Source organism: Pseudophryne corroboree, chromosome 4 (genome assembly GCF_028390025.1).
Source record: "Pseudophryne corroboree isolate aPseCor3 chromosome 4, aPseCor3.hap2, whole genome shotgun sequence".
In the NCBI taxonomy this organism is placed as follows: domain Eukaryota; kingdom Metazoa; phylum Chordata; class Amphibia; order Anura; family Myobatrachidae; genus Pseudophryne; species Pseudophryne corroboree.
In genome coordinates, this window is record NC_086447.1 from 306,642,754 (window position 1) to 306,669,201 (window position 26,448).

At 40.5% G+C, this 26,448-nt stretch overlaps 1 protein-coding gene across 8 annotated transcripts in view; it reads left to right on the forward strand.

The window, feature by feature from the left end:
• Window positions 1–26,448, forward strand: part of NAALADL2 (N-acetylated alpha-linked acidic dipeptidase like 2) — a 1,057,096-nt gene that overhangs the window by 570,506 nt on the left and 460,142 nt on the right. The window lies entirely within an intron of this gene.

Consider the following 26,448-nt stretch of genomic DNA (forward strand, 5'->3'; position numbering starts at 1 on the left):
CCCCAGGTTATTGCCATACCCTTACTTCAAACTAATGACAAAGTGACCTGGGTCTGGTGCCCAGAGTGACTTACCAGGGTCATAGGCTCTCTGCCCATTTAACCTACACCACAGTCCTGAGGCCTGACTGCACCCATGGGCCTAGTGCTCAACAACCTTGGTGGTATAGGAAGGGTTAAATAAGTGGAGTGGTCAAAGCTGCTTACAGTGTTGCTGGGAGAGGCTGCAGTGGAGAGGTTCATTTAGCTCTTTCCTTCTCACCACTGCATCTCTCTCTTGTCCTGCATTTTGATGTACCAGGATGGGCTAGCAGTACCTCCTCTTCTATCTTCCACCGGGGCTTCTTCCGGGGCCTGCACTTCCTCCTTCTTTTCTTTGAGAGGTCTTCCTTTCTCCCTCTGTGATTGCTGGCTCATTTTAAATTTGACACTTGCCACAAGCCAATCAATGATCCCAGACTGGCAGCCAATCAGGCGTTGCATGATTGGCTGCAGGTCTGCAAGCCATGACTATCTCACAGCTTGCTCCAAATTTAAAATGCCAGTGGCCTCCCCTGATTGGCTGCTGGTCCGCAAGTGGTGATTGAAATTCAAACTTCTCTCTCTCACCTACAGAGGACTCAACCATACCTTTCACTTTTTATGTTCAACCACATTTTCTCAAATATTCTTTCCTGTTTCCTTCCTTCTACCAATGACTGTGGCCTCACCTTTTCCCTGATCACCAAAACTCCCTATGCTCATCTTCAGGATTTCTCCCAGGCTGCTCCAAGCTTCTGTAATAATCTCCCTTGCTCATTAGACTTTCACCCACCTTGTTTTCAATACTCCTTTTTTAATTCTAGCCTAACACTGCAACTCCTAGCTCTTCAGCCTTTGCCCTGCCTCCATCCCACATTCTTCACTCTTTTTGCTATTGTATCCATCCATAACCCCTCTAGATTGTAAGTCCTTGTGAGCAAGACAATCTCCCCATTACCTTCTCAACATAATTACTGTATGTCATTGCCACTATATTTATCATGTAAAATCACAAATAATTATCAGTTTTTACTTATTTAACTTTTATTTTTTATGGAACCCTTGTGGGTAATAATAATAATAATAATAATAATAAATAATATTATTATTATCTGTTGCAAACATAAGTGCTTAAAATCGTTGTCTCATTAAATTGAGAAATCTTGATATTTTAGTGTAAAAATATAGTTTACTGGGAATAATCAATTTTATATAGTTTAGTTCCTATTGAACTGACAAGATGAATTGTCAAGTTTGGCCTTCAAAATACAAAATACCCCCACATGGCATCAATGCAGTTTTGTACCATGCTGTGTAATGTTGTGAAATTGCACCATTACACAAATGTGAAATGGCTTAAGGATGCACATAGTACCATGAAGTCCAAGGACAACCCCACTGGGGAAGTTGGTGTGCTCACCCAGGTGTCTAGGAGCATCTACAGAAATCCAAGGAGAGTAGACAAGGATATCATACAGTAAACTGCGCTGATTCAATTATAAGGAAGATGTCCCAGGAGGTGTAATCAGAATTACAATTATATACTGAATAATGCAAGCTGCCATGGGCAGTTTACTGATAATTGCTACTTGCCCCTATGTTCAAGAGTCATGGCCCTTCTTTCTGAAATCTTAGCAAGGTAACATGAAACTGAAACATTGGGGCAGATGTATTAAGCCTGGAGAAGTGATAAAGCAGTGATAAGTGGAAGGTGATAATGCACCAGCCAATCAGCTTCTACTGTAACTGTCATTTTTTAAACCTGTAATGACTGGCTAGTGCGTTATCACCTTCCACTTATCACTACTTTATCACTTCTACATGCTTTATACATCTGCCCCATTGTTCATTAGTTCCTCCCTCATTAAACACCCTTCTTTGGCTGGTTTTGCAACATGTTCCTCTGTCCAAGTTTTGTTCCTTTTTTGATATTAAGAAAGTCACAGTGTAGCAAAAAATTAAAGTGTGATACAAATAAATAACTACAAAGTAATACCAAACAGAAGATTTAAGTGAGATTGGGAGGCATTCTAAATACTGTAAAATTACAATGTAATTACAATGTAATTTTAAAATTCCAATTTAAACATTTATCTTAGTGGTGTACAAACCAGTCTCTATCAGAGTAGCACACCAGTCGGCAGTTGTATTAATAATATTATTATTATAATAATTTATTTGAGGTGTGAAGAATATTCCAATGATATACTGTAAACTGAAATAATAAACATAAATATATATAGCAAAACTCTGCTAGTTAAATATTACAGGCTGACATAAAGAAGGCAAGTCCGAAAGAAGCATGATTGTTTGTTAGAGCAATGCCCAAGTGATACGTGAATTCATATAAGTGTAAAATATAGCTAGTTTCTTTAATATACATTGGTCATTGTTCAATGTTTGCCGAAGTTGGAGGCCATTTTTATTAAAAGCTAATAAGATTATTGCTGAACCTAGTCATCCCTTTTTTTCTTGTTGCCCGATAAGCCCTGTACACATCAGAGCAATGTGTTCCCGGCCTTTATGCCTGCCGATGGACTGATATATCATATTGCTCGCACACACTAAAATGGTGTAACGATCCCTTCTTCCATCGTTCATTAAACTGCACCAGGTCTCATGCGATATCTTCTGATTGCCCATGCCGCATGGCCAGCAAGAAAATATTGCATGCAATCATGGTAGTGTGCAATTGGGTATACAAACTGCCCAATATGCACAATATGCAATTCTGATTTGCCCAGAAATTATATATTGTGCTCATATTGGCATACTGTGTACCCACACTAAGAAATGGCTATTGGTGTCTTAGATACCATACTAGCAGGTTGAGAAATATTCTTTCCATCTCTAATTTTTAATTTATTTTTTTAATATTAGTTGTATTTTATTTATTTATATTGCAGCTGTGAGATCAAAATGTAATTTCACTTTTATATTTTTAATGTTGCATTGACAATAAATTCGATCTTGAATCTACATATTCTTGTAACTATCTGTGGAATTGCTGTATTGATAACTACAGTATATGTATATATTACAGGTTTTCTAAACTTGTTTTTAAATGTAATAAATGAATTAAATCTTAATATAATAAATGTAATACTATTTCCTATTTAATCACACATGTATCATTTTGTTGATGAATAATGTGCTGATTGTGAATTGATAACTCAGCTTAAGTCTCTAAAATGTTCTGTTTTAATGTTCAACTGTTACCATAGTGCAGGGTATGTTCACTCTTTTCACTGATTCATACAGTAAATCTCCTTCTCTGTTTATTATTTTCCTCCATACATTAATAAGTCCCTCTCCCTAGTGTTTTCCTTCTTTACCTTTGCTGAACATTTTCTCCCTTGCATTAGGAAAGAAAATTAGCCAGGACAGCTCCCTGACTTTTGTCTCTTCTTATCTCTGTCTGCTCACTCTGAAGCCAACTTACAGTATCAAAACTTAGAGATGTGCGGCTCGGTTCTCCAGAAACATGAATCCATCCAAATTTTGGGGATCCAAATTGAGCAAAACCCAGTTCGGTTCCCACAGGGAGATCCGATCTGAACTGAGTACCTGTTTGAATTTTCATTTGATTAGGGATTCAGATTTTAAATCCAGAATTTTAATGATTTTAGCTGTTTTTATAGATTTTTTTGATTAATTTTAAACCAAAACAAAATCCAAACCAAAATAATTGAGGGTGGGTTTTCCAAAAGCAATACAAGATGATAAATTAAAACCAAAACATGGGGGTGCGCACACATCTCTATCAAAAATGTGATAATAGCCCTGAAACATATCTTTCTTGATAAATACTTTTTGGTAGTCTGTTATGGACCCTGAGCCAGGAGAGATGCTCCAGTCAGTCTCTCTTCTAGCCTCTAAAGCTTTAACCATGCCCTTAAAATGTACCTTTGTATATAAACATAGCAGTCCTTCTCACAATACAATACATCCCTTCATCATGTATCTTTCAAAGTACAACCTCCAACTGTTCATCTCTTCCTCTTAGTACACATGTCCTCATACACCTAGCATTTATACACCCTATATGGCACAAGACATCCACTGCAACTGAGATGCTCTGCGAGGAGTAGCGTATCATAGTTTTCTTTTAATTGTGCATCTTATTTGCTTCACTGATGCAGTGAATCACCACTCATAGTGTACTACATACTGTACACTGGGCTATGTCCTTAACCACACAGCAATTAGTTTTAAACACTTACAAAGTCGCATATGAAGCAAAATGGCCCTTGTCATGATGAAAATCCATGGCTGCTGCATTGCCGCACTTTGTGCACAGTCGCCCACAGATATGCAAATGTCACACATTACATTGATCAGTGAAATCTAGCAAAGTAGTTTTGTCGCTCTAAATTGTTTTATTTATGCTCAGTGCGGCCAAGTCACATGGGACCTAGTGTGCTGATATGAGCCAATTAGCGCTACTGAAGCCACAGTCCATGAGGACATGTCTGTATGTAAACTCCTATAGGCAGGGCCTTCCTCACTGGTCTTTCCTATTACATTATATGTCACCACTGTTCTGCTGCTTTGTCTCCTCTACCAGAGTGACTCTAACTTGTTTGCCACTCCTGCTAGCTTCAGCAAGTTGTCTTATTCATACCCCTCTGGTGTATTTGATGTTTTGTTTTATGTTTGTCACTCTATTTATTCTATGTACATATTTTATCATATGCCATCTTGTCTGATACCCTGCCACTGTGAATGTTTTTATGTTAACCCTGTAAGAGTATACATTTTGTGGTGCCTTAATAACAGGTAGTAATAATAATAATAATAATAATAATAGACCAGGGCTAAAACAAAAGTTTAGTACTGGGCAATTGGACAAAAGGAAGGGTAAAATAGAATGTGTTTTTGATATTCAAATCATATCCAGTGTGTGACCGTTTACAAAACACAACCAAAACTTCCCATTAGCAAATCTCCCAATACATCTTTCCTATATGGTAAACTCTTTTATCTTCTGTTTCCTAGTGTCTTTTACCATTTCTTTAATCACTTCTTATGATCCCAAGTTTATTTTATTCTCTCTCAGGTTTCCCAAAGGTTGTTCTAATTTTTACTGGTCTCTCTGTTTATAAATACTACTTGTCCATCTTTTCTTGTACTCTTTTCACTAATAACTCAGTCCTCACTGCTTATTTCACCCTTCTGTAGCCACTCCTTTCTCTTACTGTTGTGCCCCTGTCTAATCACTCCTATCACTCTTACTAATCATTCTCTTACTAATCACTCTTCACTTCTACAGTATAGCCACTACTCTCTACTTTTCATCTCGCTGTTTTATGGCTCTTCCATATTCGATGAGCTGTATATGGGAAGTCTCTCCCTCACATGCATTTCTCTAATGATTGGCTGGCTGCAGGGGGTGTTGTTAGATGCTCACTCATGCTCTTACTTTTGACCATGTGAAAGTTGCTTATTGAAAATATTTGCTGTAAAACATGGAATTTTCTGCTTATGTTATTCTTGGAAGAGTATTTGATTAGTTTAACACCTGGAGCTAAATGTAATAGCCACCGAGTTGCCGGAGGTGCAGGACTTTGTGCAAGTTTGCCCGTTTTTGTTTTTTAAAGCAGCAATCATTTACAAGGCAAATGGGCTCAATGCTGTATAGCCAAGAAATTGATTAGAGTGTTAATATTAATCAGTTGGTGAATATAAAAAACAGGATCTTAGCAGTGAAAATATTAATCTTATACTGTAAGAGCATTTAAGTATATCACATGATTAGGGATGTTGTGCACAACTTTTTAATACAAATTTAAAGTACATGCTGATGGGATTAAACTAGTCCTCTGTCACTTTCAAGTTCAGTTTAGACTGATCTATTCAGTCATGTTGATCAAGAAAAGAATCTTCTCTTTTTACTTTGTACTCAGTGGCAAGAGTTGTTTGTTAACACCACTATCTAGTTGAAGTCACTATCTAGTTGAAGTCCGAGTCACTGCCCTAGTGCCACTAATGGAAGATTAAAACTACATACTGTAGAGTACTTTTGTTTGTGGGATTAGGTGCCCCTTCCAAGCCAAATTCAGCTCCAGGAGGATGGGAGGACACAGAAACTGAGGCAGCAGAACTCTAGGTGCCAAGCTCCAGCGTTGGTCTTTGCTTCCTGAAACCATGGCCAAGACTGGGAATTTAGACTGTGGCAGCAAACTCTGCAACCAGCAAAGCTCACAGTCTTGCTACTGTAGGATTCATACAAGATTGATAGAGTCTTGGTATTACCCGTCTCAAATTCTACATTTTCAAATGGAGAACAGCAAGTTCATACCACTGTGCCTACCAAACCACCATGATAAGTACATTTATACATTTAACTCATATATTTATATAAACTGATTTATTCACATACAGTAAAATAAAACAATACAAAAAACTTCCTTGGCATGTGCACTGGTAATGGGAAAGTTGTAAAAACAAGGAGTATCATGCCATATTGTAAACCAATGTATTTTGGAAAGCAGCAGTGTCATGCATAAAATAAGCAAATAGAGAAATACTTTAGTGCCAAAACAACTAAAGGCAGAACAACAAGCACACCCATACTGTAGAATAACCAGAATCAGCCCTAAATTGTCATGGATTCTGCTGTAGAATCAGATTGAAAGATGGTAGGATGACTAATTCCAGTAAAGTACAGCATGCAGACAATATTTTTCATCTCCTTTTATTGTACAGTTTACAGGAAAATACAAAATCCAATAGTATCCTTTTGGATTATTCTGATACCATAAAATGCTGCTACATGTTACAATTCCCATTTGCCAAGGTAATAATCACATTTCACAAATGTGTGCTTCTTGCTGAAGATTTAGGAGATACTATTCCTGAAATATTAATCAGATATTATCTACTATTACAGTAGATTCAATCTTAATTTATTTTAAACAGATTTATTTGGTCTTGAAATCATCTGAAGCACAATAATAAACCAGGTGTCTGGTTAAATGTAAGGATGAAAGAAAATGTGAAGCCATTTCCTGGCTGTCAGATAAGGGTGTTAGATATTCACAGCATGAAGTACCTTGACAGCTCAGTGGGAAAATACTTGTATATTTTCTCAATATATTACTATACCTGACCTGGTGTTCTGTGAAGTGCCCTGGGAGCTTCCAAAGTAAATGCAACATTTTAGCTTTGCCCTTGCTCATTTTGGGACTTATGTTTCATATATTTACCTTTCTATGAGTACAAGTGCTACCATATTAATGTGTATGTAGTACTTGTTTTTACATTTATGTATATTTTCTTTTTATTACTGAAAATTAGGAATAATTGATTCAATGCTACTGCAAAGTACTTTTATTTTTAATTTGCCCATTTGTAAACATATATATCTTTTAAAAATATTGGTATGTAATATAGTAGCCATCATTTAGTTAACATAATTACAGAAGAAAAACCATATTTAGTGTTACTTTTTACTCAATATTGCAAAATTAAATTTAAAACATAATAACACCAATAATGATATTATACAAAAAAACACAACTCAAAACATTTTAGAACACTTCTCACTAAAGAAAAAGTTCACACTCCAAACACAGGCTAATGCATCTCCTGTCTGATATATTATTATTTATCTGAATGTAAATTAAGCCTCCCTTTGCAATTTTTGCAATAAGTCCATACAACTAATTCTTGTTCCAGTGTCTGCTTCACTATGGAACAATGATTAAAACAATTTGCTCTGAAAAGATCATATTTACTAAGGCTATAATCTTAATTTAACACATTTGCTTTCTTCAATAATACAGTAAGGGTGCACTTAAAGGAGAATTTTTGCAAATGTTTAAATGTTACAGCCAATAGTATATTAGTCCATCCAAAAATATCATTAAAATTAAGTCATTTTAAATACATAGTTTTTTTTATTCATATTTGAATAATATAAAAGTTGTTTGAATCTGTTTTTTGTTTAGATACCATTGCAGTTATGTAGTAAACATTTAATGTTTATTAAGGATCAGTAATACAAATATAAGTAACATAATTTGGGAATGGTATACTAAGTATTTCACTGTAAATTTATATTGGAGTTATCAGATACTATAGGCAAGACAATAGTGATGTTTCTCATTTGACTGCAAACTGCACATTTTTCCCATGGAATTTGGCTTTGGGTATTACAATCCTACATCAAGAGCACAGCAGAATTCATTGTCAGTCATCATACGAAGACTAAAAATTCAGCAAATGGGAATTTCAAAATAAAGTGTAGATTGGTATTGCCCTCGACTGTAAATCAAAAGCAGGACTGTTGAATTATGTACTGTAGCTTAGAACACTATTACTTCACAAAAAATGCTTGTGTCACTATGACTCTCGAATAATGCTACTTTTATTTCAGCGATTACATCTTTTTTTGTAGGCCTATAGCTATTTATTTGGGGATAGGCTTTGTTTTGTAGATATTTTTTCAAAAACATTTATGTACAATGTTTACATCAACTGGAATCAGACTTCTGATGCATTATGAGCATTGGTATTAAGAATTCTACAACTGTTCTCTATAGAGAACTAGTATGGAAGCTAAGGTTTGGTAAAATGGATACCTCAAATGGCTTTCAACAAAGATGCCAGAATGGTGCAGTGCAGGTCCGAGTGGAGGGGTAAGCCCACTGTAAATAGAAACACACTGTAGGGGCTGGAGCTAGGTACATGGCAGAGGAGGAACTTGAAAGTAGGTGGGGTGGGAGAAAGGGGAGCAACCGGAAAGGGGATTATCTCCATCCTGATACTATGCCCCATGACCCAGTAAATTGAGTGGCACCTCTCAAAAATTTTGGGCAGGGTAGCTGCCCCCTTGCCCCTCTATTTCAACAACTATGCAATCACATGGTAATATTGCTTTAATAAGAGGCTCAGCATCACTGGCTTTCCATAGCAACCACCCTCCAATCTTGTAGATTGATTTACTTATAGCAGAAGACAAACTCACAATTCTTTCCTCCTATTAATTATTTATGATAGGACTGGAATGTTGTCTCCCATGACAACACTCTAATAGCACTTGATTTCCTTGGGTCCTCAGTCCCATTGGGCCTTTATTCTCTTGATTTTATTAAAGACATAAAAGAATGGGTCCTTGTTTTCATTCTATTAATATTTTTAAAGTAAAAAATTGCCATTGTATTTTAGCTGTTTCTCTTACAAATATTAACAGAATGTTAAATATATCCAATGCTTTTACTTTCTTCTTAGTACCAGAATAAAACTGTGATCACAGCAGGTGTGCTTAAGAATAGTGTGCAGCCAAACAGTTATACCCAATGGGTGGATTTCCCTTACCGCCACCAAAACATATATGCACAAAAAGAAAAAGAAAAAGTAAACTTATCCGGTGCTACAGGTCAGGTGACTTTTCTTATAAAGAAATCCTCCAATATTATTTCCAGTATATCCACAAGTTGGATCGGTATCAACCCAAAATAAATCATATGGGGATATGCATAGTGAAGTACAGTAACTTTTTTAATGATACAGACACTTTAAAAAACAATCACATAAAAGCTCCACACATAACAAACATGAAGTAATGGTAGCCTTAATAACTGTGATGATAATGAAATTACCAAAAAGGAAGAACTGGTAAATGCAGTTCTAATATAGCATGTGCAATGTGAGTCCCAGGCTCCCACAGTTCTTATGGCAATGCAGAATCAGCCTAACTGGATATCACCTGTCACCGTCACGCTGGCAACCAAATCTCAATGTCTCCACTTCCAACGCGTTTCCACCCCGGTACTGGGTTCTTTTTCAAGGAATCCCAGAGGTGTATGTGTGAAGCCATCTCACTATCCTTTTATAGGGAATTCTATTAGTGGTGTCCCACCCCCATAGCTGATTACAATTTAGTTTTACTACAATCCCCATAGCTCCCGGCCATGAGGTGTATGAGTTGTTATAGTAACGCGACCTCACTTCCAATCTCTCGTGTCATTTCCGGTTATGTTTCCCTGGCAACGGATCAATCGCATTTCTCCGGCCACCACCAATGTCCATATATATCTATTTCATAGATCCTGTGATCAATGAGCTGAGCGCAGCGTTCCTTCACAATTAATGTAGATATAGTGATATCACAGTTCACAATTCTTTAATGGGCACGTTAAAAATGACTGTAGTCCCCAGAATTCCATACTACAGAGTATGGACATAGTTATGGTGATATGGCCTCACTTCCAGTTTCCCACGTCACTTCCTATTTCTTCTTCATAGCAACAGATAAATCTCATGCCGCCAGCCTCCACTGATCCCTATAACATATCCTTACTACAAGTCAATCGATCATTGGGCCGGGCGCAGCATGTACTAATCATTGTGATAAATATCAATATCAATGTATATCGGACCTCAGTTCTTTAATGGTTTAATAACCACTATATCACATGAAAAAACAGAGAGCAAAAAATACATTATCATTGTTAAAGATTCTAAAACAATAAATGTCATTAATTAAACGTCAGTATAAAACAGATGAAGAAGGTAAAGGGTGATGCTATAAAAACCATTTAATCTCAAAATCCTGGTTTAAGGGTCCCCAGTTCAAAAATGGTTTTCATTTCAGTTTTCGCTAACTTGCTAGCCAGATCTCTTTGTCTCCAGTGGCCAGATACCCATTTAAGACCAAAAAACCTTTTTATCTCTGATATATTACTCCCATGTTTTTGTCTAAAATGCTCTGAGAAAGCATGGGTCTGTAGTCCATTTTTAATATTGTGCATATGCTCCCCTATGCAGACTTTTAGAAGAGCTCTGGACTTCCGGCCAATATAGAATAATCCACATGAACATTCTATTCCATATACCACATTTTTTATGTTGCAAGTAATGAATTCATTAATTTTCACCACTTTACCATTAATTTCTACTACAGTCAGTTTTTTGCTATCACCCTTTACTCCTTTACATCCTGTGCATATCTCGCATCTAAAGAAACATTTTGTTTTCACCAAAGAACCCGTTCCCTTAGGTGGGCGCATGCTTCTTACTATTTTGGAGCCTAAATTCGGTGCTTTTCTGTAAATACATTTTGGAATCAGGGGCAATAGATCTCCTATAATGGGGTCCCTCTTCAAGATATCCCAATGTGTAGTTAAAAATCTTTTCTAAAGTCTTTTATTGACTGTTAAAAGTGGTTGTAAACGCCCAATCATAAGTTGCAGCATCAGTACTTATTTTTGTTTTTTTCGTTAATAATTCATTTCTATCTATTATCCCTACTGCATCAATTGTTTTTTCCAATGTTGTTTCACAGTATCCTTAGTGTTATTAATGCAATACCTAAAAAATGATGATGATGATGATGATGAAAATAATAATAAGCAGCAAGAACATTTCATATTATTATTATTATTATTATTATTATTATTATTTTATTTAACCTATGCACCAAATTATCTTAAAGCTGTTCAGTTCTGGTCTTATGCTTAAGGACTATCTTCATACGCTTCAAAGTCTCAAAAACTGTTATCTACAGATGAGACAACAAAGGGCACTAAAGGAAGCATATAACTAAAATGGGTGTAGTATGTATGACCGGCGGTCAGGAGACCGCTGGTCAGCTTACCGACGCCGGGATCCCGGCAGCATACCAATGCCGGGATCCTGGCGGGGAGGGGCGAGTGCAGCAAGCCCCTTGCGGGCTTGCTGTGCTCGCCACGCTGCGGGCTCGGTGGCGACCTGCAGTCGCCACGTGTTCTATTCCCACTCTATGGGTGTCGTGGACACCCACGAGTGGAAACAGTCCCTGTTGGTCGGCATGCCGACCATCGGGATAGTAACCCGTCAGGCTGGTGGAGGAGGTCATGTGACTGTCGGTCAGCTGACCGGCGGTCACATGAATACCACCCACTAAAATGATTAGTCTGCAAGAGTTTTACAGTGATGTACAATTGTGAATGAATTATCATAAACCATCAAGTACAGTTGTAAAATTGTCAGGAGCTTTCAAAACCCGACAACTGTAGCATACAGTATGTGTTAAATTAAAATTTCATAAGACTATGGGATGTTGTAATAGGTCATGTGTTGATTGTCACTAATACAGTATACTGTATGTCATTTTTGGGATCTCATACATTTGCTTAACATTAGAGATGTGCACCGGACATTTTTCGGATATTGTGTTTTGGATTCGGTTCCGCGGTCGTGTTTTGGATTCGGACACGTTTTGGCAAAACCTCCATTAAGAATTTTTGTCGGATTTGGGTGTGTTTTGGATTTGAGTGTTTTTTTTTCAAAAACAGCTTAAATCATAGAATTTGGGGGTAATTTTGATCATATTCTATTATTAACCTCAATAACCATAATTTCCACTCATTTCCAGTTTATTCTGAACACCTCACAATATTATTTTTAGTCCTAAAATTTGCACCGAGGTCGCTGGATGACTAAGCTAAGCGACCCAAATGGGCGGCACAAACACCTGGCCCATCTAGGAGTGGAAAAAACACACAAGGTACCAGCGCTGGCTGTAAAAATTATAAAAAGATGGTTTGCTGGATATAAAATAACAATTTGTTAAACCATTAAAAAACCAGGAATCGATTCCTATTACCTAATATTAATAACACTTATGGTCATAGTCTCTCCTTGGATGAGATCTATTATGAATCCACTCTCCTCTGGGACATATGTTGTTACGGCTAGGACAATCTCCAGATGGCATTCACTGTAACACAAGATAATTACCAGTTCCACAGTAGATGTATATGGCATCAGCTTTAGGAAGAGTCCATTGCTAGCTGTATGTGTGGATCAGGTCCTTGTTTGTAGAAATTTCCCAGTGATAGGAACAATGTCCAATTGTAGCCAAAAAGTATCAAAGTCCCAATAAATGATGTCGGAGAGTGATGTCCAGGTGGAAGAATAAGCTCTACAGAGGCAAGATGTCCACCTCATCCTCTTCATCCGATTCCTCCCCCCTTTCACTGTGTACATCCCCTTCCTCACAGAGTATTAATTTGTCCCCACTCGAATCCACCATCACAGGTCCCTATGTACTTTCTGGAGGCAATTGCTGGTAAATGTCTCCACGGAGGAATTGATTATAATTCATTTTGATTAACATCATTTTCTCCACATTTTCTGGAAGCAACCTCCTGCGCCGATCGCTGACAAGGTTTACCGGCTGCACTAAACAGTCTTTCGGAGTACACACTGGAGGGGGGGTGGGGGCAACTTAGGTAATATAAAGCCAGTTTTTGCAAGGACCTCCAAATTGCCTTTTTTTCCTGCCAGTATACATACGGACTGTCTGACATGCCTACTTGGAGGCTGTCACTCATATAATCCTCCACCATTCTTTCAATGGTGACAGAATCATATGCAGTGACAGTAGACGACATGTCAGTAATCGTTGGCAGGTACTTCAGTCTGGACCAGATGTCAGCTATCGCTCCTGACTGCCCTGCATCACCGCCAGTGGGTGGTTTTGGAAATTTCATCCTTTTCCTGGCAGCTCCAGTGGCTGTAGAAAATGAAGGAGGAGCTGTTGGCGTGTCACATTCCGCTTGACTCGACAATTGTCTTAACAGCAGGTCTTTGAACATCGGCAGACTTGTGTCTGCTGGAAAGAGAGATACAACGTAGGCTTTAAACCTAGGATCGAGCACGGTGGCCAAAATGTAGTGCTCTGATTTCAACAGATTGACCACCCGTGAATTATGGTTAAGCGAATTAAGGGCTCCATCCACAAGTCCCACATGCCTAGCGGAATCACTCCATTTTAGCTCCTCCTTCAATCTCTCCAGCTCCTCATGCAAAAGCCTGATGAGGGGAATGACCTGACTCAGACTGGTAGTGTCTGAACTGACTTCACGTGTGGCAAGTTCAAAGGGTTGCAGAACCTTGCACAACGTTGAAATAATTCTCCACTGTGCTTGAGTCAGGTGCATTCCCCCTCCTTTGCCTATATTGTAGGCAGATGTATAGGCTTGAATGGCCTTTTGCTGCTCCTCCATCCTCTGAAGCATATAGAGGGTTGAATTCAACCTCGTTACCACGTCTTGCTTTAGCTGATGGCAGTGCATGTTCATGAGTGTTTGCTGCTGCACCAGTCATGGCACGCGGTGGCTGAAAACTGAAAGTGGCCCGCAATTATTTGGGACACCGACTGCATCTCTTGCACGCCCCTGTCATTTTAAAAAAAATTCTGCACCACCAAATTCATTGAATGTGCAAAACATGGGACGTGCTGGAATTTGCCCACATGTAATGCACGCACAATATTGGTGGCGTTGTCTGATGTCACAAATCCCCAGGAGAGTCCAATTAGGGTAAGCCATTCTGTGATGATGTTCCTCAGTTTCCGTAAGAGGTTGTCAGCTGTGTGCCTATTATGGAAAGCGGTGATACAAAGCGTAGCCTGCATAGGAACGAGTTGGCGTTTGCGAGATGCTGCTACTGGTGCCGCCGCTGCTGTTGTTGCTGTGGGAGGCAATACATCTACCCATTGGGCTGTCACAGTCATATAGTCCTTAGTCTACCCTGCTCCACTTGTCCACATGTCCGTGGTTAAGTGGACAGTGGGTACAACTTTATTTATTAGGACACTGGTGACTCTTTTTCTGACGTCTGTGTACATTCTCGGTATCGCCTGCCTAGAGAAGTGGAACCTAGATGGTATTTGGTACTGGGGACACACTACTTCAAGCAATTCTCTAAGTCCCTGTGAACTTACAGCGGATACCAGATGCACATCTAACACCAACACAGTTGTCAAGGCCTGAGTTATCTGCTTTGCAACAGGATGACTGCTGTGATATTTCATCTTCCTCGCAAAGGACTGTTGGACAGTCAATTGCTTACTGGAGGTAGTACAAGTGGTCTTCCGACTTCCCCTCTGGGATGACGATTGACTCCCAGCAGCAGCAACAGCAGTGCCAGCAGCAGTAGGCATTACACTCAAGGATCCATCGGAGGAATCCCAGTTAGGAGAGGACTCGTCAGACTTGCCAGTGACATGGCCTGCAGGACTATTGGCGTTCCTGTCTAAGGAGGAAATTGACATTGAGGGAGTTGGAGTTGTGGTATGCAGGAGCTTGGTTACAAGAGGAAGAAGGGATTTGGTTGTCAGTGGACTGCTTTCGCTGTCACCCAAAGTTTTTGAACTTGTCAATGACTTCTAATGAATGCGCTCCAGGTGATGTATAAGGGAGGATGTTCTTAGGTGGTTAACGTCCTTACCCCTACTTATTACAGCTTGACAAAGGGAACACATGGCTTGACACCAGTTGTCCGCATTTCTGTTGAAATAATTCCACACCGAAGAGGTGATTTTTTTGTATTTTGACCAGGCATGTCAATGGCCTTATTCATCCCACGGACAACAGGTGTCTCCCCAGGTGCCTGACTTAAACAAACCACCTCACCATCAGAATCCTCCTTGTCAATTTCCTCCTCAGTGCCAGCAACACCCATATCCCCATCCTGGTGTACTTCAACAGTGACATTTTCAATTTGACTATCAGGAACTGGACTGTGGGTGCTCCTTCCAGCACTTGCAGGGGGCATGCATATGGTGGAAGGAGCCACCTCTTCCCGTCCAGTGTTGGGAAGGTCAGACATCGCAACCGACACAATTATACTCTCCTTGGGGATTTGGGATTTAGAAGAATGCAAAGTTCTTTGCTGTGCTGTTGCCAGCTTAAATATTTTAATTTTTCTAGCGGGAGGATGAGTGCTTCCATCCTCATGTGAAGCTGAACCACTAGCCATGAACATAGGCCAGTGCCTCAGCCATTCCTTGCCACTCCGTGTCGTAAATGGCATCTTGTCAAGTTTACGCTTCTCCTCAGACGCTTTGAATTTAGATTATTGGGTCATTTTACTGAACTTTTGTTTTTTGGATTTCACATGCTCTCTACTATGACATTGGGCATTGGCCTTGGCAGACGACGTTGATGGCATTGAATCGTCTCTGCCATGACTAGTGGCAGCAGCTTCAGCACTAGGTGGAAGTGGATCTTGATCTTTTCCTATTTTAACCTCCACATTTTTGTTCTCCATTTTTTAATGTGTGGAATTATACGCTAGTACTATATCTGGAATTAGACGGCAGTAATGTCTGGAATTAGATACCACTAGAGAGATACCAGATACCACTGTGACTGGAATGATGATGACCTATGCACAGTGACAGGACACTACCACAGCACCATACAGCAGCAAGATGAAGCACAAGACATTGGACTTTTAGTAACCACAATGCAGCACTGATACTAAGCACAGATATTGAGCACTGTTCAGGATTATAGAACTGACACTGGGCAGCGAGAACAGCACTGGACTACTGTACTGTACTACCATATACTGGTCACCACAATGCAGCAATGATAATAATGAGCACAGATATTGAACACTGTTCAGGATAATAGAACTGACATGGAGCAGCAAAATACAGCAATGGACTACTGTACTGTACTACCATATACTGGTCACCACAATGCAGCAATGATAATAATGAGCACAGATAATGAGCACTGTTCAGGATAATAGAACTGACACTGGGCAGCAAGAACAGCACTGGACTACTGTACTGTACTACTATATACTGGTCAGTGGTCACCACAATGCAGCAATGATAATATTAAGCACAGATATTGAGCAGTGTTCAGGATAATAGAACTGACACTGGGCAGCGAGAACAGCACTGGACTACTGTACTACTATATACTGGTCAGTGGTCACCACAATGCAGCAATGATAATAATGAGCACAGATATTGAGCACTGTTCAGGATAATAGAACTGACACTGGGCAGTGAGAACAGCACTGGACTACTGTACTGTACTACTATATACTGGTCAGTGGTCACCACAATGCAGCAATGATAATATTAAGCACAGATATTGAGCAGTGTTCAGGATAATAGAACTGACACTGGGCAGCGAGAACAGCACTGGACTACTGTACTGTACTACTATATACTGGTCAGTGGTCACCACAATGCAGCAATGATAATAATGAGCACAGATACTGAGCACTGTTCAGGATAATAGAACTGACACTGGGCAGCGAGAACAGCACTGGACTACTGTACTGTACTACCATATACTGGTCATCACAATGCAGCAATTATAATAATGATCACAGATATTGAACACTGTTCAGTATAATAGAACTGACATGGAGCAGCAAAATACAGCAATGGACTACTGTACTTTACCACCATATACTGGTCACCACAATGCAACAATGATAATAATGAGCACAGATATTGAGCACTGTACAGGATAATAGAACTGACAATGGGTAGTGAGAACAGCACTGGACTACTGTACTGTACTACTATATAATGGTCAGTGTTCACCAAATGCAGCAATGATAATAATGAGCACAGATATTGAGCACTGTTCAGGATAATAGAACTGACAATGGGTAGTGAGAACAGCACTGGACTACTGTATTGTACTGTACTACTATATACCGGTCAGTGGTCACCACAATGCAGCAATAATAATAATGAGCACAGATACTGAGCACTGTTCAGAATAATAGAACTGACACTGGGCAGCAAGAACAGCACTGGACTACTGTACTGTACTACTATATACTGGTCAGTGGTCACCACAATGCAGCAATGATAATAATGAGCACAAAAACTGAGCACTGTTCAGGATAATAGAACTGACACGGAGCAGCAAAATACAGCAATGGACTACTGTACTGTACTACTATATACTGGTCACCACAATGCAGCACTGATACTGAGCACAGATATTGAGCTGATATTTAGCTGATTTTGGGCTATTCAGGCAGAGAACGTAGCCACATCCTCTCACTATCTCGACAATGCGTGAGTGAAAATGGCGGCGACGCGCGGCTCTTTATATGGAATCTAAATCTCGCGAGAATTCGACAGCGGGATGATGACATTTTCCCCCGTTCGGGTTTTGCGTGTAAGGCAGGAAGGAACCGAGGCTGCCTCGGACCCATGTAAACCACGTGAAGTTCAGGGGGGTTCCGATCTCGACGAACTGAACCCGCTCATCTCTACTTAACATGCACAAATGCTTTTAGAAGTGGCTGTTTAAATGACAAGAACTCTGGGAAAACAGAAACTTATAAGCAGTTAGTACAGTTGACTTAAAAAATCTACTACAATCAGGTGATTTTGGTATTACAAAAATATATTTAGCTTCTAAGCATGAAACAGATGAATTTTACTGATCATTTAGGGGTTTGTTTAGTAAAGTGGACTTATGTTTTGTCAAGTTTTTTTGTCATTTATTGCATTAACACTTTCCCCATATTTATATTAAACCATATGTCGGGACCACCCATGTGAAAAAGGGCTGTCCTGGAGAGGCTTTTTGTTTCTGAAGTATTTCTATTTTTAGAGTGCATGCGCTGGATCAGATATGCCTTGAGAGGTATCACTGAGTCATAGAAGAGTTAAATTCTGTGAGACAATTAGAAGATATTCTGTGCTTTCCCCACTATAGTATACATAGTATAAGAAAATAAAAAGATGGTTAAAATGTTAGAGAAAAGCATTGATTTGTTTACTAAATTGACTACTTAAACCCTGCTTAGTCTCACTGAATGACTGTATGAAAGCATGATATATATATACAGTATTATTCATTCTCCCAGTATATTTGATTCTTCATCCTCCCATTATATTTGGAATGACAGGTTCCAGGATACTGGTATCATTTTGTTCTTTTATATTCCATATTAATTTTTTTTTAAAGTGATGAAACTGTATTTTGATTAATGCACTGAACTCAGTGAGGTATAAAATATGTTTGACATGTTTAGGATTGACATTTGTCGTTAGTTGAAAATAATAAGCAAACTATGAGTTTCTCTTACATAAAATAGCAATTTCATGGTTATAGGCAAACTTTTATATCCTGTGAGAGACTCTAAGATATTGAAATTGTATTTAAAGTCAATTGTGCCATTTTTTTGGCCTGGTTGAACAAGTGTAGAACATTTGTATAGAAGTTTTAAGCTGTTCATACCAATCCTGAGGAACAAGATGGTACAATGGCAGTGAATCCTACTTTAAAACTGAAACATTCTCATTATTTAATGCTTGGAGACATGAGAGTAGGGTACCATTGTACTTGTTCATTGCCTGCATAGGCAAACCTGGGGGGTTTCTGGTTGCCCAGAAAACCCCTCCTCTTAGTCACTGGCTCAAATTATGACCACAATAGCAGTAGCATTTAATAAGATTACTACAGAGGCTGCACAACATGCAGTTTAACGGACAAAGCTGAGCTGCTGCACATGCCCAGTATACAGTGGCAGCTTCTTCTACTTCTAAGTCTGGTGAGTGTGGAAATGCCAGTGCTTATTCAGTGCACTGAACCAGAGAGTAGCTGCCAGGAAGAAGAGACAGGTGCCTTACCATGATGTGGGAGAATGTGTGCTTAGAAATTGCAGTTCTGTCTGCTACTGGTTCTATTGTGTTCCTTAGTTTGTTTATTATGAAAATTTTAACCTTTTCCTGACCACTTATATTTATAATAGTTAAATAAGCTGTTCATTTGCCTTTAGAACTGAGCTTGGGAAACACTGGCCTGTACCATCAACACTATTTAATATTAATTAATAATACTGTATTCCATACACTAGGTTTTTCTACAGATGATCTCAGACTCCTGCACTTGCTCTAGTTTTCTGCAGAGCAGGAGATTGTTATTCACATTTGGAAACCCCCCCTCTAGAAATCCTGTGTTGCCCCTGGTTTGGAGGATGGTATTAGGGTTTAAACTCAGAGATTCTGCCTTTGAAAGCAGCTGCTCTGCTGAATGAGTTACACTTTTGTTAGGACAAATGGTTTCCTTCCTTTGATTCCAACTTAGTCTTTTACCCTGATGATGTAGCATGTTCTGTCTACACCACCTGACACCCTATCAAAAAATCCTTTCTTGCCAGATTATTGTGCTCCTGCCCAGTAATCTTGTTTCTTTTGTTCCTACTGCTATACTCATTTACTATTACCAGCTTGCCCTCAACTATACATCTACCTCACCCATTAGGTACTGATTCTATATTATTGGATATCGATCCTCTCTCCCAACCCTGTTCTAATGAACATCTCTCAGTCTGCCTTCTTATTCAGCCATTGGATTGTGATCATGACTCCTGACCATTTCAAAGTATCTCTACTGTTCCTAGAAACATGTAATTGTCTGCATTGTTGGGCAATGATACTGCTTGACAAATTCCATACCGCTCTGTGGAAATGTTATTTTCTGTATAAAAATGAATAAAGAAAAATGTAGCCAATATACTGTAGATTAGCAAAGTAAAATAAAAAAAACAAATATTTTCTCTGATGCATTATGGGGGTCATTCCGAGTTGATCGTAGCTGTGCTAAATTTAGCACAGTTACGATCAGGCACTCAGACATGCGGGGTGATGCCCAGCATAGGGCTAGTCCGCCCTGCATGTCAGTGCCACCCACCCCAGCAGAAATGCAAAAGCATTGCACAGCGGCGATGCTTTTGAATTTGAGGAGTAACTCCCGGCCAGCGCAGCTCCTGCGGCTGGCCGGGAGAACCTTTTTGCTGTCCGGGTTGCAGTGGCTGCATGTGATGTCACGCAGCTGCCGCGGCCTGCCCCCAACCGGACCGGCCATGCCTGCGTTGGCCGGACTACGCCCCCTAAACGGCAGCTTAACGCCGCCGTCCAGCCCCCTCCTGCCAAGCGACCGCTTCTGCCTGTTAATAAGGCAGAGGCAATCGCTAGGCAATGATGGCCTTCAGCCGTCTGGCATGCGCCAGGACAATGCGGCACCAGCGCATGCGCAGTTCCGACCCGATCGCTGCACTGCAATAAACTGCAGTGAGCGATCGGGTCACACTTCATTTTGGTGCTTCATTTTACAGTAATTTAGGAGAATAGAATTAAATGAGAGAGGTAGAGCAAATACCTTGATAACCACTCATGGCCCATTGTAATCTTAATCCACTGCTGACTGTTAGATCTTAAAACACATTAGGGCAGAATACAGAGTTGAATGCATATCAGTTTTATGTAAACTTATTGCATATTTTTTTTTACTGCTCTGGGTGTATGCAACTCTGGGTGAGGTTGATTTGTTCACATATCAGTGTTATGGTACACCCGAGAAACTGTGTAAGACCCTTAGATACATACTGCAGAGGTCTTTGCCGATAAAAGCTGCCCTTTTCCCACAGAGAGAGACAATCTCACTGGTACTGAGATGCCGCAAGGACTTAACTCAGGATAGTAAGAGCTTACACAAGAAAACCATATGTAAAACAGCAGGGCATATAGCTATAACTTGCAATAAGGCTAAGCCTTTCCTGCCTTAAATTACACATTAAGGCCATTCAGATTGTTTCCTGGGAGACAAGCCCTCAATTGCAAAAATAACTTGCAGCTGTAATGCTGCATATATTAGGAATAGCATCCCGACGGCTAGTAACAGTTGAAACAAAGAGCCACCAGAAGAACCAGTTGCCTAGCAACCATCATGACCATTGACCCCTGTAGCCGGAGGGATATGGTATCTCGGTCGATTGGCAATGGCCAAGACCAGCTGAAGGGGTTAGCCATGGTAGCAGCTCATAACTCTCAGCTACATCTCCACTAACTGGGTGGTACAGATGTAGCCACCTTTATCTTGACCGATTCTCCGCCTAGACGGACGTTTAGTCACGCTAGGGCGATATCTTAGCTTGCTGAGTTTAATCACAGGCAGGCGTGTTGAGGCGATTCTAGATACTCAGCATGCATTACACATCTCCACCACTGGGTGGCTAATGCTCCACTAATCCAGTACTTTCGATAGTATAGCGGCGGATTGATCTACAGCTCTGAAAAATGGTCAGTGACGACTGTAATGTTAATAGATGGTGACCAATGGTCAGACAGTGAGAGTTCTCAATATAAATAAATAGTTTATACAGACACAAACGAACATGTTAAAACACTTGTGTATGCAGATGCAAGATTGTGGATGGAGACGCAACTAATTGTGTAAAAGGAAATATGTACAATGCATAAACACCGTGCTTTTGAAATACATGTACAGTATGAGCGTCTAAGTTCCCATGACATTACCTTTATTATAATTTTTTTTCTTTGTTATACATTCAATGGAAGGGTGCACACAGGTTTCACACAAATCTTGTCTTGTAACCTGATCGGAACTCCCTACCTGTCTACTGCATGAACTGTGCAGGCTCCCAAGGGGGAAGGGGAAAGTGGGATGGGGGTAGGGTGAGGCAGTGAAAAATACCGTGTTCAAAGAACGGACCAATGCTGAAGGAGCGTCAGAATCCCCTAGCTAAAATACACAGATTCGATAGGGATAAGCGAGGTCTATGCACATAACGATACACCAGACCCCATCGCATCACAAAGTGACAAAATGTCCGAGGCACATGATCCCCCGCCTTGTAGCATTATGTGCATAGACCTCGCTTAACCCTATCGCCCCTGTGTATTTTATCTAGGGGATTACGATGCTCCTTCAGCACTGCCCCGAAGCCTGCAAAACCTATGCTGTCACTCGCTCCATAGCTGAGTGCTGACACAAGGTGGATGTTCATGTGCCTCAGACATTTTGTCACTTTGTGATGCGATGGGGTCTGGGGTATCGTTAAGTGCATAGACCTCGCTTATCCCTATCAACCCTGTGTATTTTAGCTAGGGGATTCTGACGCTCCTTCAGCATTGCCCCGTGACCTACAAAATCTGTGCTGTTACTTGCTCTATAGCCGAGGGCCTCCATGGGGCAAGGAGTCACAGATGGTAGCCATTTCAATTGAGTGTACCTTGCTACAGAATTATATGTGTACCGTATGGTGCATAGAACCTGAACAGTACAACCACTCCTGCAGCTTTGCCCTGGTTTATGTGAATAACTCCCTCCCTGTCTACTGCATGACCTGTGCATGCTCCCATGGGGGAAGGGCGATGGGCTAACGGGAGGCAGTGGAAAATACAGTGCTTTTGAAATGCAAGTACTGTATGAGTCCGAGTCCCCAGTATGTTCTTCTAGTGTACTAATTAGCACAAACAGCTTGTAATGTACAGTGGCAAGTTTAATCTTTCTATGTATAATGGAGAGATAAAAGCTCCTCACTAAGTTCCTAGATGCCAAATCACCGTCCTTAGTATCTCTGTACAGTATGTTCTACTAGTGTACTAAATAGCACAAACAGCTTGTAACGTACAGTAGCAAGTCTAATTTTCTAAGTATAATGAAGAGAGATAAAAACTCCTCCCTATGTTCCTGGATGTCAAATTACCATGCTTAGCATTTCTGTACAGTATTTCCTATCTAGCCAGAAACCCTGCATCCTGTGCAAGCAAGGCAGACAACTGGAGGGTACCCGATACACGGTTGCTTCCCGTTTCCCTTTTCAGTGTCACATAAACTAGTGGTTGGTCTTCCCCGAAAGCTGAGAGTCTCCTCTTTTGTATGGTACCTGTCCTGAGTCTCTGGGACACCAATAACCAGAGATATCAGTATGCAAAGTGGACCCATTTTGCCATAGACTATAATGTGCCCGTTAATTCAGACCCACCATGAGTTCCGACGCTTGCCATGAGCCTTGTGGGGGTCACAGAAACTTAGGGTTGGTACCCTCCGGTAGCTAATTGTCTCCCCTTCCATACCAACCTAGCGATGAAGGCTCCCACGCTGAGAATCCCAGGTTTGAGTCCCAAAGTGCCAACCTATTTTTTTATATGCTCCCGTGACATTCACTTTATTATTTTTTTTTCTATGTTATACATTCAATGGAAGGGTGTACACAGGTTTCACATAAATCAGAGTGGGCGGGGGATTTTCCTACATACAGTAGTATACTGTTGCACATGTCTTGTAACCTGATCGAAACTCCCTCCCTGTCTACTGCATGTACTTTACAGGCTCCCAGGGATGATGGGAAAAGTGGGATGGGGGTAGGGCAAGGCAGTGGAAAATACAGTTTTCAAAGAAAAGGCATAATCAAAACCATGGGGAACTTTGCGGTGTATCGTTATGTGCATAGACCTCGCTTATCCCTATCACCCCTGTGTATTTTAGCTAGGGGATTCTGACGCTCCTTCAGCATTACTCCGTAGCCTGCAAAACCTATGCCATTGCTCACTCCATAACTGAGTGCTGCCACAAGGCAGGGGTTCACGTGCCTCGGACATTTTGTCACTTTGCGATGAGATGGGGTCCGGTGTATCAATATGTGCATAGACCTTGCTTAGCCCTATCGACCCTGTGTATTTTAGCTAGGGGATTTTGACACTCCTTCAGCATTGCTCCGTAGCCTGCAAAATCTGTGCTGTTACTTCCTCCATAGCCGAGTGCCTCCATGGAGCTAGGAGTCACAGGCGGTAGCCATTTCAATTGAGTCTGCCCTGCTATAGAATTGTATGTGTACCATACGGTGCATAGAACCTTGACAGTAGAAATTCTCCTGCAGCTTTGCCCTCCTTTATGTAAAACTTGTGTTTTGTCATTTTGCTATGCGACCGAGCCCGGTGTACCGTAATGTGCATAGACCTCGCTTATTCCTATCGCCCCTGTGTATTTTAGCTAGGGGATTGTGACGCTCCTTCAGCCATGCCCCATAGCATGCAAAATCTGGACTGTTACTTGCTCCATAGCCTAGTGCCTCCGTGGGGCAAGGAGTCATAGGTGGTAGCCATTTCTATTGAGTCTGCCCTGCTACAGAATTGTATGTGTATTGTACGGTGCATAGAAACTTAACAGTAGAACCGCTCCTGCAGCTTTTCCCTGGTTTATGTGTATAAAAAAAATAATAAAGTGTCTGGAAAAAACTAACATGCATTCATACTTTAGGAATCGAACTCGGGACTCTGAGTATAGGAAGCAGAACACTTCACCACTTCGCCGCAGACAGATGAATAAATCCATTGGTTTTGATTATGCTGTAATGGCTATGGGATTAGGACGCTAACATACTGTACAAAATTCCTAATCTCAAGAGGCAATAGTGAACTTCTAACACGTCCATTTGCGACAGTGTACACTACTGGTTTTATGTTGTTTTGTCTGCGGGACTTGGATGCTCACATATTCATAAAGTACTGTAGATGGATCATATACTGTATGCTGTACTATTTGCGTCTGACCGTATATACTGTATTAAATAATGCAGCGTAATGAGTATTTACTGTATTAAATAATGCAGTGTAATGAGTATTTACTGTATGCAGCGTAATGAGACGCCTTAGTAAAGTAGTCCTTATTATATATTTCAGTATTGTATTTTACGGGAGACCACACGCATGCGCAGTGGTAATTGTAAAAAGCGACATCTGGTGGATGATCTCAGGTATAACACATAAAGGTAACGCCAAACGCTCTGTCTGCTTCCGTGCGATTAGGTACGCCTCTCTGTGACTAGGCGCGCCTCCCTACGCCCCGGTACACTGCGTATGCTCGATCGGGACAAACGCCTCAGCCAGTCAAGATAAAGGTGGCTACATCTGTAACTGAACTATCACACACAGGGGGAATTCAATTAGCCCTGAAAATGTAGTGGGTGTGAAAAACGGGGGGTAGTCTTGTGAATATCTGCACTAGTTAGCTTCCGGATATTAAATAGCAGCCTGTTTTCTTGCCGTGAGATCTTTTAATACAGTTGGCTTTGCGAAAAACCAGCTACTTAATGGGTATTTGTTTCTAAGCCTGCTGATGTCCCAAAAAAATTCCAGATAAGAGCTGTCGTCAGGCTGCAATGGGAGCTAATTGGATAGCCCCAGGGAATAAGTTGGCCGGCTGTAAATTACTGCTGCTAATTGAATTTCACCCTTAGGCTAAGTACAGTGAGGACATGTTGACAAAATTGAGGGCATGCAGATTGTATATATGTGTAATTATGCCTTTTTTCAAATGCATCTTCTGAACCAGGGGTAGCGCTGGTGAAAGTGCAGACTAATGATAATGAGGGCTATGAAACAGAGCATATGGGCAGTGGAGATCTGACACAGGGCAGCATAAAACTTGTTGGAAAAGATGTGTGTGTACATGTTGATATTGCAGTTATATAGGCACAAACAAGCTGATGACTCATACTATGAACAGCTCAGTTATCAGTGGTGTTTGTTTATTGATAGATAGCAGGTACAGCAGTTCTCACTGTTAAATGACTCTGGTGATGGAGCTGAGGTTGAGAGAAGACGGGTTTAATACGGGTCACCAGCTAGTATGATACAAACAATTAATGGTCCACAGAAGCACAAACAGCTTTATAGCAGGTAATAACCAGGACTCTCTCAGGACCTAAGCAGGATTCTTCTATCTCTCACCATTTAACTCTACACAGTCTCACACAGTCTAAAGATGGCTCCCGCACATGCTCAGTTGATATCTCTGTGGCCATCTTGGAATAGGGCATGAAGCCTACTTGGAGAACAGGAAGTCTGCACAGT